The sequence below is a fragment of the Canis aureus genome, chromosome 21 (genome assembly GCF_053574225.1).
Source record: "Canis aureus isolate CA01 chromosome 21, VMU_Caureus_v.1.0, whole genome shotgun sequence".
NCBI lineage: Eukaryota > Metazoa > Chordata > Mammalia > Carnivora > Canidae > Canis > Canis aureus.
Genome location: NC_135631.1, coordinates 4,545,232 through 4,559,778, shown reverse-complemented (window position 1 = coordinate 4,559,778; position 14,547 = coordinate 4,545,232). Strand labels below are relative to the sequence as shown.

Below are 14,547 nucleotides of genomic sequence, written 5' to 3'. Positions count from 1 at the left end.
CACCATCTCTATGGCAACCAGTTCTCAGTCAGCCTCGAGGGCTCTGGCAAAAAGCAGGCCGGGGAGGGTCAGCCAGGGTATGTGAGGTCAACTTCCTTCTGGGGGGGTAAAGTTCAGGATGATGCTGAGAAAGAGTCCAGGCCTGAGAGTCTTGAGGCCCAGGGCCAAGCCTACGTCTGCAGGACTCTTCGTTGACCTGGTATGAGTCCCCTGTCCTCACTCAGCCTGTGTCTCCCCCTCTATCTGTACAAGGGATCTCAAGACTTGACCATTTGGAAGGGTCCTCACACCCTCGGTGCCTGAGGGGGTCCCTCTCCCTCCACCTGCCTCCTGGGCTGCCCCCAGTACTCCAGCCCCAACTGAGGCCTTGCAAAAGCCAAGCTGAGCTCTCACAACAAGATCTTGTTCAAACCACTTGGCCTCCCAGGTCCAGACAGGGCAAGAAAAGCCAGTTGAACACCATGCCCAGGAGGGAAGCAGCAGGCAACCAGGACCCAGAGGAGGCTCTGGAGGAAGTCAGAGCATTTAAATCTCATCCCAAACTTCTAAGCATCACCAAAATGTCTTACCATGGTAAATCCCCATGGTACGCCTAGGACTGACCACTACCACCAGCAGCATAGGGATGTGGCGCCAAACTGAGCCCTAGAGACCCAGCGGCAGGGTTGGAGGCCTGGCTTGGCTGCTCACCAGCTCTGTGACCTTGGGCAAGTCACCTCTCCCCTCTGCCAAACTGGAAAGCATAGACCCATTCCATAGGTTAATTACAAAGATTAAATGAAATTATGAAGGCAGCATGCTCGGTAATGGTTCATTATCACTACTGCTAACAATGGCGGACTATTATTGGGGGGTAGCAGCACATGGTGGTTAAGAGAACACAGGAAGCACTGGGGTTCAGATCCAGCTCCCCTTGTGCCTCTGTGTCCTCTTGGGCATCACAGGGCTGGTTATGATGGCATCTTCCTCCTGGGGTCACAGTGAGGCTTAAATCAGTTACCAGACACAGGTACACCTAGAACATTCCCATGGCTCATCCGAACTTCTGTGGAAGAGCTGTTGCTCCTTAGCCAACCATGCAGCCCCAGTGAGACCAGTAAAGGAAGCAGAGTCCAGCAGATGCCCTACAGGCATGGTTTTCCCTGAGCTTTGTTTCTGTGGCCTCATATCTGCTCTCAGACTCCATCCCGGCAGCACCTTTACAATGAGCTCACCCAGTGGAACAGCCTAATTAATGCTCCAGGTGAAGATTTCTTGTCCCTAAAATAGGCAAAATCTGCTCTTTCTGGTGGGTTGCCATGCCCACCCCACTGCCTCCTCTATCAGGTGTCCTGTGGAAGTACACAGGTAGGCTGCTCCATTTCCAGACCCCAGCCCCACTGATTTCCTGGACAAACTCTGGGCCACTTCCTTCCTTGGCAGAGGGCAGGTCTGGGTCGCTCAGGCTGGTATTTTTATGAGGTGCGTGCAGACCTCTTTTCTTACCTAGCCACTCTCACTTCTTAAGGGAGCTCATCCTGTCTGACACAAGCCATCCTTCACCTTCCACCTACTCCCAAGTCAGCCCTGCCTTCTCCCACAAAGTCCAGACTCCTATCCATCAGCCGTTTGACACTCTACATGGAAGATAGGTAAGCATCTTGACTTGGCACGTTGAAAGTAAGACTCTCCCCATCTCAGTCAAGGTCACATCCATCCTTCATGTTGCTCAGAGCAAAACCCCAGCAGCATCCTGGATTCCTCTCTCTCATACTCCACAATCCACGCAAGCAAACCTACTGGTGCCACCTTCAGAATTCATGCAGAGGGGCGCCTGGGTAGCTCAGCCGGTAGGGCATCTGCCTTCGGCTCGGGTCGTGATCCCAGGGTCCTGGGGTCAAGCCCCACATTTGGCTCCCTGCTCACTGGAGAGCCTGCTTCTTCCTTTCCCTCTGCTTGCCACTCCCCTTAATTGTGCTCTCTATCTCAAAGAAATAAATTAAATCTTAAAAAAATAGAATTCATGCAGAATCCAGCCACTTCTCCCCATCTCCTTCATGAACACGCTCTCCCAAACCACCACTGTCTCTCATCTGAATCATTGCAATGGCCCCTCCACCTGGCTTCTGCTCTTACCTAATTCTATTCTGTACTCAGTAGCCAGAATGATCCTGTTAAGACCAGAGCCTGCCATGCCTTTGTTCACAATTCTCAAATGGATCCCATCTCTCATAGAGTAAAAGCCCAAGTCTCTACCATAGCCTCCTTGGTCCTGCTTGATCTGTCTGCCCCATCTCTTTGCAGGTGTCATCCCTGCCCCCATCACTCACTCTGATCCAACCACCCCAGTCAATCCCACCTCAGGGCCTTTGCACTTGCTGCTGCTGCTTCTTGAAATGCTCTGTCTCCAGAATCCCTATGGCTCACTCTCCCACTTCCGTCAGGCTTCTGCTAAAATGTCCCCTGACAAAGACTACCTAAGTGGCACTCTGCTCTTACTCTACTTCACTGACTACACTTCATATATATTCATTTATTGCCTGCCCAAGGATGTGTCTCCAGCAATCGGCCCCCTCTGTTCCCGGCAACTTTTCACTCTCTTCAGAAACTTCCATCAGCACAAATGTGCTATCATATCCTTCCTGACCTCACCTCTCCTTCCCCAGTACTGCCCCTTTTCCTTGTTCCCCTTTGTAGCAAAACCCCCTGAAAGAGTTGATCTGATTTGCCAAGATCAATCTCCTCCTGTTCTCTCTTCAACCCGCTCCCATCAGGCTGTCACCCCCACTACCCACTGAACCTGCTCCTGCCTTGATCCCCAGCTGCTGGCCCTGTTGCTAACCCAAGGTGCCCTGGATCCTCTGGCCACTTCCCGGCTCCTTTGCTCACTCCTCCTCCCATCCAGGAGCAGGCTCAGCCTGCAGTCCTCTGAGTCCACACATTCACGCTCCCAGTGGTCTCATCCAGGCTCCTCTTTGAAAATACCATCTATCTGCAAATGAGACTCAAAGTTATCAGTGCTCCTGGTGTCTCCCTCAGACTTGGAATTCCATCCCTCTCTCCCAGATATCAAATTTCCACTCCACTCCTCTCCCCGGATGTCTTATAGGCATCCAGTTGAGCCCTCTGTCTTCCCCCACAGACCTTCCCATCTTAGACAAGTGGTTATCTATCCTCCCAGTATCTCAGGCCAAACCCTGGACTCTTCTTTTTCTTCCCCATCCTATCTGGGAATTAATCCTCAACGTCCAAGTGTATTCAGAATCAGAACACTTCCCACCACCTGAGTTCACACCACTTTCAACACTTATCTAAATTTACCATTTCAACCATTTTTAAGTGTCCCATTCAGTGGCCGCTGTTTTTTTTTTTTAAGATTTTATTTATTTATGATAGACACAGAGAGAGAGAGAGAGAGAGGCAGAGACACAGGCAGAGGGAGGAGCAGGCTCCATGCAAGGAGTCTGATGTGGGACTCGATCCTGGGACTCCAGGATCACGCCCTGGGCAGAAGGCAGGTGCTTAAACCACTGAGCCACCCAGGCTGTCCCCAGTGGCCACCTTCTACTACTACTACTACTACTACTACTACTACTACTACTACTACTACTTCTTCTTCTTCTTCTTCTTCTTCTTCTTCTTCTTCTTATTCTTCTTCTTATTCTTATTCTTATTCTCCTCCTCCTCTCCTCCTCCTCCTCCTTCTTCTCCTTCTCCTTCTTCCTCTTTTTAACTCATGAGAGATACACAGAGAGACAGATGCAGAGACACAGGCAGAGGGAAAAACAGACTCCTCACAGGGAGCCCAATGCAGGACTCAATCCCAGGGCCCTGAGATCATGACCTGAGCTGAAGGTAGATGTTCAACTGCTGAGCCACCCAGGCATCCCCAATCGCATTATTCTATTTACAAAATGTTGTGCAACCCTCACTGCCATCAGTCTCCAGAACAGTTTTTATCACCCGTAACTGAAAGTCTAACACATTAAATAATAACTCCCCGTCTCCCCAGTCCCTGGCCACCACCACTCCATTTTCTCTCTGTCTTTGGCTATTCTAGGGACCTCATATGAGTGGAATCATGTAATATTTGTTATTTTGTAACTGGCTTGTTTCACTTAGTATAAAGTCCTCCAGATTCACCCACGTTGTAGCCTATGTCAGAATTTCCTTCTGTTTTAAGGCCAAATAATATTCCTTTAATGTATTTACCACATTTCATTTATCCATTCATCTGTTGATGGGCATTTGGGTTGTTTCTAGCTTTCAGCTACAATGAACATTGCTGCTGTGATTGTGGATGTACAGACAATCTGTTCAGGTGTCTGCTTTCCATTCTCTTGGGTGTGTCCTCAGAAGCTGAAGTGCTGGACTACATGGTAATTCTACGTTTACTTTTTACAAAGATTTTATTTATTTATTCATGAGAGACACATAGAGAGAAGTAAAGACAGAGGGAGAAGCAGGCTTCTCACAGGGAGCTCGATGTGGGACTTGATCCCCGGACCCAGGATCATGCCCTGAGCCAAAGGCAGATGCTCAACCACTGAGCCACACAGGCGTCCCTCTGTTTAATTTTTTGAGGCATCATCATACTGTTTTTTTTTTTTTATCATACTGTTTTCTATAGCTGATCACACCATTTCACATTCACACCAGCAGCGCACAAGAGTACTTGTTATGTTCTGTTTTTCAGGTGGGGTTTTTCTGGTGGATTTTTGTTTGCTTATTCTTTGTTGATAGCAGCCTCCTTGTAGATGTGACCTGCAATGGTTTTGAAAACTCAAATCCAGGGCACCTGGGTAGCTCAGTAGTAGAGCATCTGCCTTTGGCTTAGATCATGATCCCAGAGTCCTGGAATTAAGTCCTGCATCGGGCTCCCTGCAGGGAGCCTGCTTCTCCCTCTGCGGGTGTCTCTACCTCTCTCTCTGTGTCTCTCATGAATAAATAAGAAAATAAAATCTTAAAAAAAAAAAAAAAAGGAAGAAAGAAAACTCAAATCCAAAGTCTTGCAATGGCCTATGGGGCCTATGTGACCCTTCATCCTCAGCTGCTTACCACGCCTCCCGTCTTTGCTTCTAGCTGTTCTATGGGATGAATCAGACATGGTCTCACCTCTGACCTGGCCCTTCCCTCCGGATGCTGTCCCCCCAGATAATTGTGTGGCTCAGTCCTTCACTTTTTTCCAAGGTAGTGCTCAAATGTCAACCTATCAGAGACTCCACTCTAACCACCCAATTTAGACCTGCAACCTACACCATAACCACGCACTCAACCCCTCTTGCTCTGCTTTTCCCCATTGCACTAGTCTCTTTCTCACCTTACCCTCCTACTATGGACTGCCAGCCCACCAGCCCCAGATTCAGACTTTGATATTCTAACCCTCAGTACCTGATCATCTGACTGCATTTGGGAATAGGGCCCTTAAAGTAGTGATTAAGGTAAAATGAGGTCCTACGGGTGGCCTTCACTCAACACAAAGAGGAGATCAGGACACAGACACACAGAGGGAAGCCCACATGAGGACACCAGAAGACAATGGCCACATGCTGGCCAAGGAGAGAGGCCTGAGAAGAAGCCAAACCTGCCAATATATTGATCTTAGACTTCTGACCTCCAGATATGTGAGAAAATAAATTCCCATTGGTTAAATTTCTATCATCTGTAGTACTTATTATGGCAGCTCTACCACACGAATACACCTTCAATTGAATCCACGTATGTGTTCTGCTTTACTCTCTGTTGTTCCCAGGTAACTCTCAGATTCCTAAGAGCAGAGTCTTTATTTCTGTTCACAGCTGTGTCCTCAGCCCCTAGCACAGAGCCTCCACACAGTGAACCCTCAATAACGAGTTTGTGAGCGAACAGATAAAGAGAAAATACACTGCAGGGTGCTATCATCTCAGGCAGAAACCTAGTGGGAATAATTTACACATGTTTTCAGATTGTTGCCTTTCATGCACCTTCCTTTGGCTTCCAGATTGGGACCCAGTAGCTGGTGGATAAGGTGATGTGAATGCAACATAATCTTACAGTAACTGATGAGCACGTACACTAGCATCTTTTTTTTTTTAAGTTTTATTTATTTATTTTTATGTAATCACTATACCCAGTGTGGGGCTCGAACTCATAACCTTGAGATCAAGAGTTGCTTGCCTTCCTGATTGAGCCAGCCAGGAGCCCCAAACATTTCCCTTACTTTATTTTTTATTTTGTTTTGTTCTATATATTTTTATTATTTTTTAATTTTGTTTTATTTTTTATTTATTTATTTTTTTTGTTCTATATATTTTTAAAGTAGGCTCTATGCCCAACGTGGAGCCCAAACTCACAACCCCAAGATCAAGAGTCACATGCACCACTGACTGAGCCAGATAGGCATCTTTTTAAATATATACACACATGCATGGGAATAAAATATATCTCCCCTGAGGTGGAGCTCAGAAAGGAGGGAGGAGCAGATGGCGTGGAAGGCACTCTGTGGACTTGCAGGATTCATGTTGAGGCTTTGTCTTTGGGCAATTTATGGCGCTCCAGAGACCTCTCTGGGAACTTTCAACCAAAGCTGCTCCCTCTGTCCCCAACTTTAGCCCCAACCGCTGGCACAGGGAGCTGCACTCCTCTGCACCCAGAATGCCTTTCTCTGCACAGTCACCATCATCCCCATAGCCATCTGGCACCCCCTCCTGTCAAGCTGGCCACCTGGCTCACTACCCCCCACATCTTCTGCCCCCTGAGATTGGAGGGCTTACTTCACTCTTAGATCACAGGCAGCCAGCTCTCCCTGTGCAGACCTTCACCCAGGAGGGTGGTGGCTGCCCACTGTATCCCCTTTCCACTTCCAGTTTCTTGGGCACAGTCGGATTCTAACCTTCAGATCTTTCCAGATTTCTGGAAACAAAGTTTCCTGAGCCCCTCTCAAAGCCTGAGGAGGGAGGAAGCCCAGCTTACCACCACAGGCTTCTCCTCCTTGCCCCTCTGTCTTCTTGCACACCACCGGTAGTGGGATGGGTGCTGGGGTGATGGCGCCCTCTTTGTTCCCCTCCTGTTCTGCCTGTTAAACCATCTGGGTCCTGCTTAGGAAGGCTTGGTTTTCGTTTTATTTTATTTCATTTATTATTCGTGAGAGACACAGAGAGAGAGAGGCAGAGACACAGGCAGAGAGAGGAGCAGGCTCCATGCAGGGAGCCCGACGTGGGACTCGATCCGGGTACTCCGGGATCACGCCCTGAGCCAAAGGCATATGCTCAACCGCTGAGCCACCCAGGCGTCCCTAGGAATGCTTGGTTTTCAGCGCAAAAACTGAGACCTGAGACAGTGGGTCATTTTATTTATTTATTTTTTTAGATTTTGTTTATTTATTCATGAGAAACACAGAGAGAGCCAGAAACAGGCAGAAGGAGAAGCAGGCTCCCTGCAGGGAGCCCAATGCGGGACTCGATCCCAGGACCCGGGATTACATCAAGCCAAAGACAGATGCTCAACCACTGAGTCACCCACGTGCGGCACATTGGATAGTTCTGCAAAATATGTTCCTATAAGCAAATTTGCTGGCTCTAAACAATTTACATTTTGATAATAACTAACCACTCCCCCCAATCAGTGTAGATTTCTATCAACCGTGTTTACATTCCCACCAGCAAAGTGTATTATAATTTTTAAAATCATTAATTTGATAGATGAAAAAATATTATCTCATTGTTGCTATAACTTGCATTCCCTTTATTATCTGTGAGATGAGTGCATTTTCATAGCTTCATGAGCCATTTGTGAACCGCCTCCTTGTGTCCACACATTTCTCTTCTTCCAGTCCTCAGGAGCAGGGAGGTGAGTTTTCGGCATTCCTTATCTCACAATGACCAAAAATCAGTGATGGATACAAGGCCACTTCATTGTTTTGAGTTTATTTTTGTTCTCCTTTGTCTTCAATCCCCATTCCCATCCCACTTCAATATGAATGAATTGTGGGGAAATATCTAATATTTTTATGCATTTGTGGGTTTAGCTTATATAAATGGTATTGTGCTATTGATCTCATTTTTGTTCCTTATTCTTTGAACACTATGTTTTTTAAAAAACTGTTGATTCTGACTGTTGCCTGGTGTTGCATAGTTTGCATCCATTACACATCACTAACCCATCCTCCTGAGGACGGATGCCAAAGTGGCCCCTGCCGCTCGCTTCCACAAAGGACACTGCAGCCAGCACCCTTGTACAGACCTCTTTGAACACTTGCACACGAATTTCTTTCTTTTTTTTAAGATTTTATTTACTTTAGAGAGAGTAGGAGCACGAGTTTGGGAGAGGGGCAGAGGTAGAGGGAGAAGCAGACGCTGTGCCATACTGAGCAGGGAGCCTGACATGGGGCTCAATCCCAGGACCCTGGGATCATGACCTGAGCCGAAGGCAGACACTTAACCAACTGAGCCACCCAGGTGCTCCAGTGCACACAAATTTCTGTGGCTTATTTACCAAGGATTGAAAGTGTGCGGTCTCAGAAGAAATGTATGCCTCATTTCAGAATGTTCTCAAGAGACTGTACCAGCTTAAAGGCCTATAGAAGTAACCAAAGATTTCTGCCTCCTACACCCTCACCAAACATTGGTATGATTTGCTTTATGAATTTTCACTCACCTGATGCTTATAAAATGGTATCTCATTGTAATTTTAATTGAATTGCACTGATTATTTCTCTGACCACATCGTCATTAATTTCTTGCCATTTTGAGCCAAATCTTCTGAGTTGCCTGTTTATATTCACTGCCCAATTCTCTATTGTGTTTCTTGTCTTTTCCTCATTGACCTGTAGGAGTCCTTTATTCACTAGATTGCAACCACTTGTCTGTCAATATTAGCTCTGAGAATCTTTGTGGAATAGAAATTCTTAATTTTGATGTAGTTGGATCCATGAATGTCTGAGTGGGGGGTTGTATTCTGGATGTCTTAAGATGTCCTTTCCCCATCCTTAGGTGGGGCATTCTCCTATATTTTATCCAATTAGATCGTAGTTTAACATCTGCATTCAGAGCAAAATGCTCTATATTTTCCTTTTCTGATACTGTCTCTAGCCGGTTTGGGAGTCATATGAGGAACTATGCAGCGTTCTCTCGGTCCTTGCCTTTTGGTGTTTTCGTTTGTTTGTTTGTTTGTTTGTTTGTTTTGTTTTGTTTTTGTGATGCTGCTGCCGTGCTTCATGACAGCTGATATGAGCAGTCCATTTACTGCCTGGCTCATACCACAAACGCTGCCCATCCTGAGAAACCCTCCAGGAGGCCCGGGCCAGGGCCGCCACCTGCATGCAGACCTAGATTTAGGAGCACACCAAAAGTGTAGAGGAAGAGGTTCTGAAGTGCTAGGGAAAGCCGCTGTCGCTTCATGAGCAGTTCTGTGTACATGGACGAGAGGCCTGAGATGAGGCAGTACAGGATGAAAAGCAGCAGTTCCAGTGAAATGATATACAGGGGCATGGGGCCAGCAGCAACTGCTGACGGAGATCCAGGAAAGGTGTTCCCAGGGTCCTGGAGGCCACCAGCTGCATAACAGGCCCCTGCCACCATCAGCAGCAGCACTGCTAGGCCCTGAGGTGCTGGAGACAGAGGCAGTAGAACAAGGCCATGCTTCCAATCTTGAGATAGCTCAGCACCTGGTAGGTGCTGGGGTACATATAATGTTGAAGAGAGATCACTAGGTTGTTGTTAGCTCCATAGAATAGAGCTGATAGTGCAAATGGGGGAGCCTGGCGCCATGGTGTGGCCCCCTGGGGCCATGCCTGCCAGCCCACCAAGAGGGGGAAGGCACACAACAGTAGCTTGGTCAACTCAGTCAGCAGCACAGCTGAGGAGGGCTGGAAGGGCACTTTGCCGTTCACATGGCATAGTGCCAGCAATGGGGGATGGGCACCATACATAGCAGTGGATAAGAGTAGCATCAGGGTCCAATAGGCCTGCCTGGGACGGCCCAAGCCTGGCATACCTCCGTCCTCTACACTCATGCCCAAACCAGACCCTGGGTGGCCTGTATAGCTAGCAAGGGGGCTGTAGGAATTGTAACAAGTTTGGGGAAAATCAGTATGGAGCCAGCTCCCAGGAGGGAGGAGCTGTGGTACATTGGTAGAGAGTGTACTGAGAATCAGAGTCAGCTGCAAACTCCACAGTCAGGGATGGAAGAGAAAGGGGCTGGTGGCTCTAGAAGCCACAGTTTCGGGGTCAGTCCCGTGGGGTTAAGGAGGTGCATCCAAACTGCTGGCTGATAAGCCACCGTTTACCCTCTGCAGGAAGGAAAGCAAGGATGAAGGCTGTGGGCAAGTTGGAGATAGCAAAAGGTGATAGGTCGAGAAGCCAAATATGGTGTCTGTGGTTGAAAGGCCTCTAACTGCAGGCCAGAGGTGCTCATCCTTTCTCCTCCATGGGATCCAGAGCTAGTCAGGCCCCTTTCGCAATGACTGAAGATAGTCCCTCAATGTCTTCTCCACATTCGGCACAGCATATGCCTGAGCTGCATAGATGCCAGTGCAGGTACCCACAGCAAAGCCTAATACTGCTGATGCCCTCAGTTTGGCCACCACATAGCCGGCTAAGAAGCCCTTGAGGAATGGGGAGGACAAGAGCGAGCCCTCCTGGCTCACACCACTGCTGACTTCTTCCACATGCTGCTGCAGGCATTCCAGCTGGTTCTTCTTTTTTTTTTTTTTTTTTTTTTTCCAGCTGGTTCTTGAGAAATACCAGGTCCTTAAGCTTGGGCAGAGAATCCTTGTCATCTGCCATCTTCCCCAGCAAACTTGTTGCCAGTCCTTGTCTTTTGGAACAACTGATACATGATAGGGACCATTTGTTCCTTGAAAGTCTGTGGAACATCCCTGTAAAAGTACCTCCATTCGCACTCTTTAGTATTGGAGTCTTAGATGGTAATTTTCTCTACTGGTTACTGATCTACTGAAATTTTTGATATTTTTGTTCCAACTTTGACATTTCATATTTTCCTGGAAAGGCATTCACTTTGATTAAGCTTTTATATTTACTAACATCCAATTATTTGCAAAATCCTTTGACATTGTATTTTTTATTTTTTTAAGTTTTTATTTCATTTTTAAAATTTATTCATTTATTTAAGTAATCTCTATACCCAATGTGGGGCTCAAACTCACAACCCTGAGATCAAGAGTCACAAGCTCTTCCAAGTGAGCCAGTCAGGCGCTCCCAATATTTGATATTTTAAACTTTTGTGGGACTCAGGAGTCAGATCATGGGGACTGCTGGCTATAAGAAGGACTCTACGTTTGTCTTAAACATGATGGAAAGTGTGACAGGATATTGGAAAAACCCATTTCGCCACTTTTGGGGAGGGCAAGGGCAGAGGGAGGAGGAGAGAAAGAATCCTAAGCAGGCTACATGCCCAGCACAGAGCCCTACATGGGGCTCAATCTCACAACTCTGAGATCATGACCTGAGCTGAAATCAAGAGTCAGATGTTTGACTGAGCCACCCAGGCGCCCCTTCATTTTGCCACTCTTGAAACCCCTGATCCACCTCAAGAGTATAAAGAAATAGAGTAGATCCTGAAAGGGAAACTTTGTGAGGAGACGGATTTAGAAAAGGAGCCCTAATACTGCCCTCAGGGAGTAGGACCAGGGACTGCCTGCTAGTCTCTAAGTCTGGGGAGAAGCGCTTAAAAGAAGATGCCTGGAGAGCTCAGGTGGGCTCCCTGAAGCCATGGCAGTCCTGTAGGTCAGTGGTACATGAGACTTCCAGAATGGCTATGGAACCACAGTGGGAACTGGCCTGCGGCAAGGTAGCAGGAGGTCCTGTCCAGGTGGCTTCTGTTATCTGGCAGGGGGCACCCAATGAAGGTAGGTGTGTACCAAGCAAAAGAAAACTGGAGCCAGCCAAAAGATTCCCAGAGTGGGAATCTCTGCCCACTTCCCAGGAGTTACAGTCAAGGAGGTAGCCCATAAAGGAGCTGTAAAGCCGCCACAGGGCAAGAACGCAATTTAAACACCTGCTACTCATAGAGTGACTGGCCATCTTATCCAGAGCCAATCAAGGAAGAACTCTCTGCACCCCCTACCCTCCTTCCTCCCTGTGCTCCAACAGCAGCAAGTTCTCAAACTGGGGGAGCAGGAGAGAAGGGAGGGAGACAGACCTGACTTCCCTCTTCCTCATCAGCAGGGACCACATGGCTGGGGAAGTGGAAACTATCTCATCAAGTGTAGAGATTTGGCTACCATGCAAAACGGGCGGTCTAACAACTTATTTAGTGACTTCAGGTGATCATAGGACTGTAAGAAAACATGGCACAGAAAGTCATAACTTCATTTGTGGGAACAGGGAGAAATTCTCTTATGCATTTTAGAGGAACATTGGGAGACAAAAATAATCTTTAATTATATCCCATAAACCTTGTTTGGAGAAAGTAGCCATCAAGCAAAGAATTTTGAGAGGGCGAGTAATGTGAGCTGATTTATGTTTGTATTTATTTATTTATTTATTTATTTATTTATTTATTTATATTAATTTATTTGAGAGAAAAAGAGAAAAAGCAAGGAGAGTGGCAGAGGGAGGTGGAGAAGCAGACTCCCTACTGAGCAGGGAGCCCAATGCAGAGCTCCATCCCAAGACCCCAGGATGGATCATGACCTGAGCCGAAGGCAGATGCTCAACCACTGAGCCACCCAGGCACCCCTGATTTATGTTTTTAAAAGGTCCTTCTGACTGCTAGAGATTAGACAGGAGGGCCAGGGTGGAATGAGGGACTGTCATCTGGGAAAGACACTGGAAGGCTTGGGCCAGGAAAGGCAGAGAGAGGAGAGAAGAGGAGAGGTCTGGATATTAGAGCGGGGCCTGCCACCCTTCAGAGATCAGGAGAGGCCAGAGAGATGGGGCCATGGACACCAGAGAGCAGCCAATGGGGAAGAATTGGAGAGAGTAAAGGCTCCCAGCCAAGCAAAGAAAGTGTTTCAAAGAGGGGGGAGTGACCAACTGTGACCAGAGCCACTGAAAGTTCAAGGCAAGACTAACAGCATTAACAACTACACTTGGCAACCTTACTTGTTTCCTAGGCCCACGTTCTGAGGACCAGATCCAGGAGGCTCACTACAGGCTTTGGCTGTTGGAACGTGGCTGGGAATGGCCTCTACCACACCACCCTCTACCTCCTCATGGAGCCCCCTCTGAAACTTTTCCTTTAGGATACATGTTCTTTCCCCTGAAGAACTTGCAGGCGCTATCTGCTCCTTGGGTAGAGGGAAGAAGCTAACTCACTACATCTCCCATTTTGTTTTGGCTGCTTTGGCTGCCAGGAAGCTCAGAGATGAACATGATATTCAGTTAATAGATCTGAGAGAACATTATGGGCTTCATATTTATTTATTTATGTTCTTGAACCTGATCTTCACATTCTCTTTTAAATTATATCTTTATGTTTTTGATCTTCTATTTTTATTTTATCTTCCTACCTCTTGTTGGAAACTACCTCATGTGCCTTGAGTATGAGGCAGGTATGCAAATTATTTCCATTCATTCAGCAAATGTACAGAGATGCCTTTTATATGTCAAGTCCTTTTGATTTGCGATTGACAGGACTCTATTAAGCCAAAAAATGGTAAAATAAATGACTAACTCATGAAAAGAGCAAAGGTGTACCTGAGCTCAATTTTGCCTGGATGGCAGGACTCGGGGCCCCTTGTCTCCGTGTGTATAGGTATGTGTGTAGGTGTGTGTGTGTGTGCGCGTGTGTATGTTACTCTCCTCTTCATTTCATCTCCATTTCCCTCTCTCTGTCACCTTCATTCTCTCTGATGGGAATGTTGGCTGCAAGGAGCACGACATTGCTATCCTTGGACCTTTGCCACCAGTGTGAAAAGAAAACTCTTCCCAGGTTGAAAAATCCTAGGGAAGGACTCTGACATGCCCTGCCTCGAGTCTTGTGGCCATCCCTGCACCAATCACAGGAACCCAGTGGGAAGGGAATGTGGACCAGCATTTCTGGCACTACCACCTCGTTGGAGTGGGAGGAGCAGTACTCTAAAGGTGGGGATGTGATTTGGGGTGTCCTGAAGGAAGATGGCCAGGACAGATCAAACACCCACCACAGGCTTACCATGTGCCAAGTAACCAGGAGACACCCTGGAGGTGCAGATGTGAATAAAACAAGCCCTCTGCCCCTGAGATGGCCATAGTCCAACAGAGGGAGGTAAAACATGCAATGACGACTATGATAAAATCAGAACATGGGAAGAATCTCAGAAGAGCAATAGGCAAAGGATTTGGGGTATTCCAAGGAGGACAGAGGAACTTCTGATTCTGGCCATGAGAAAGTAAGTTTTACCAAATTGATCCTTTTGCCACAAACAACTGAGAAACTGGACAAAGCGTTAGGAAAACTACTTCTAGATTTTAGAAAACTGACTGCACAGGACTGTAATCCATGAGAAAAGGGAAGCAGGTGAGGTAAGCCCTACCATCATTCAGGTCATCTACATCTGCCACCTGCCCACAGGTAAATGCCCTACTACATGCAAGGAGGGGAATCCAAACAGGGTCCATCAGTCTCACTTATTAAGGAGTCAGAGAT

At 47.2% G+C, this 14,547-nt stretch overlaps 1 long non-coding RNA gene and 1 pseudogene across 2 annotated transcripts; one reads left to right on the top strand and one right to left on the bottom strand.

Annotated features, from left to right (window-relative positions):
- The first annotated feature begins 11 nt into the window (after nucleotides 1–11).
- LOC144292342 (uncharacterized) lies at nucleotides 12–13,399 on the top strand. 2 transcript variants are annotated; one of them, XR_013359784.1, is made up of 5 exons: nucleotides 12–199; nucleotides 1,508–1,631; nucleotides 4,243–4,358; nucleotides 8,501–8,583; nucleotides 13,034–13,399. It is a non-coding gene; the product is annotated as an uncharacterized LOC144292342 (long non-coding RNA). The 2 variants fall into 2 exon arrangements; XR_013359783.1 differs by lacking the exon at nucleotides 8,501–8,583 and having other exon boundaries at nucleotides 15–199.
- Nucleotides 7,368–10,628, bottom strand: LOC144292340 (putative UDP-sugar transporter protein SLC35A4; annotated as a pseudogene).
- Nucleotides 13,400–14,547: the final 1,148 nt, after the last annotated feature.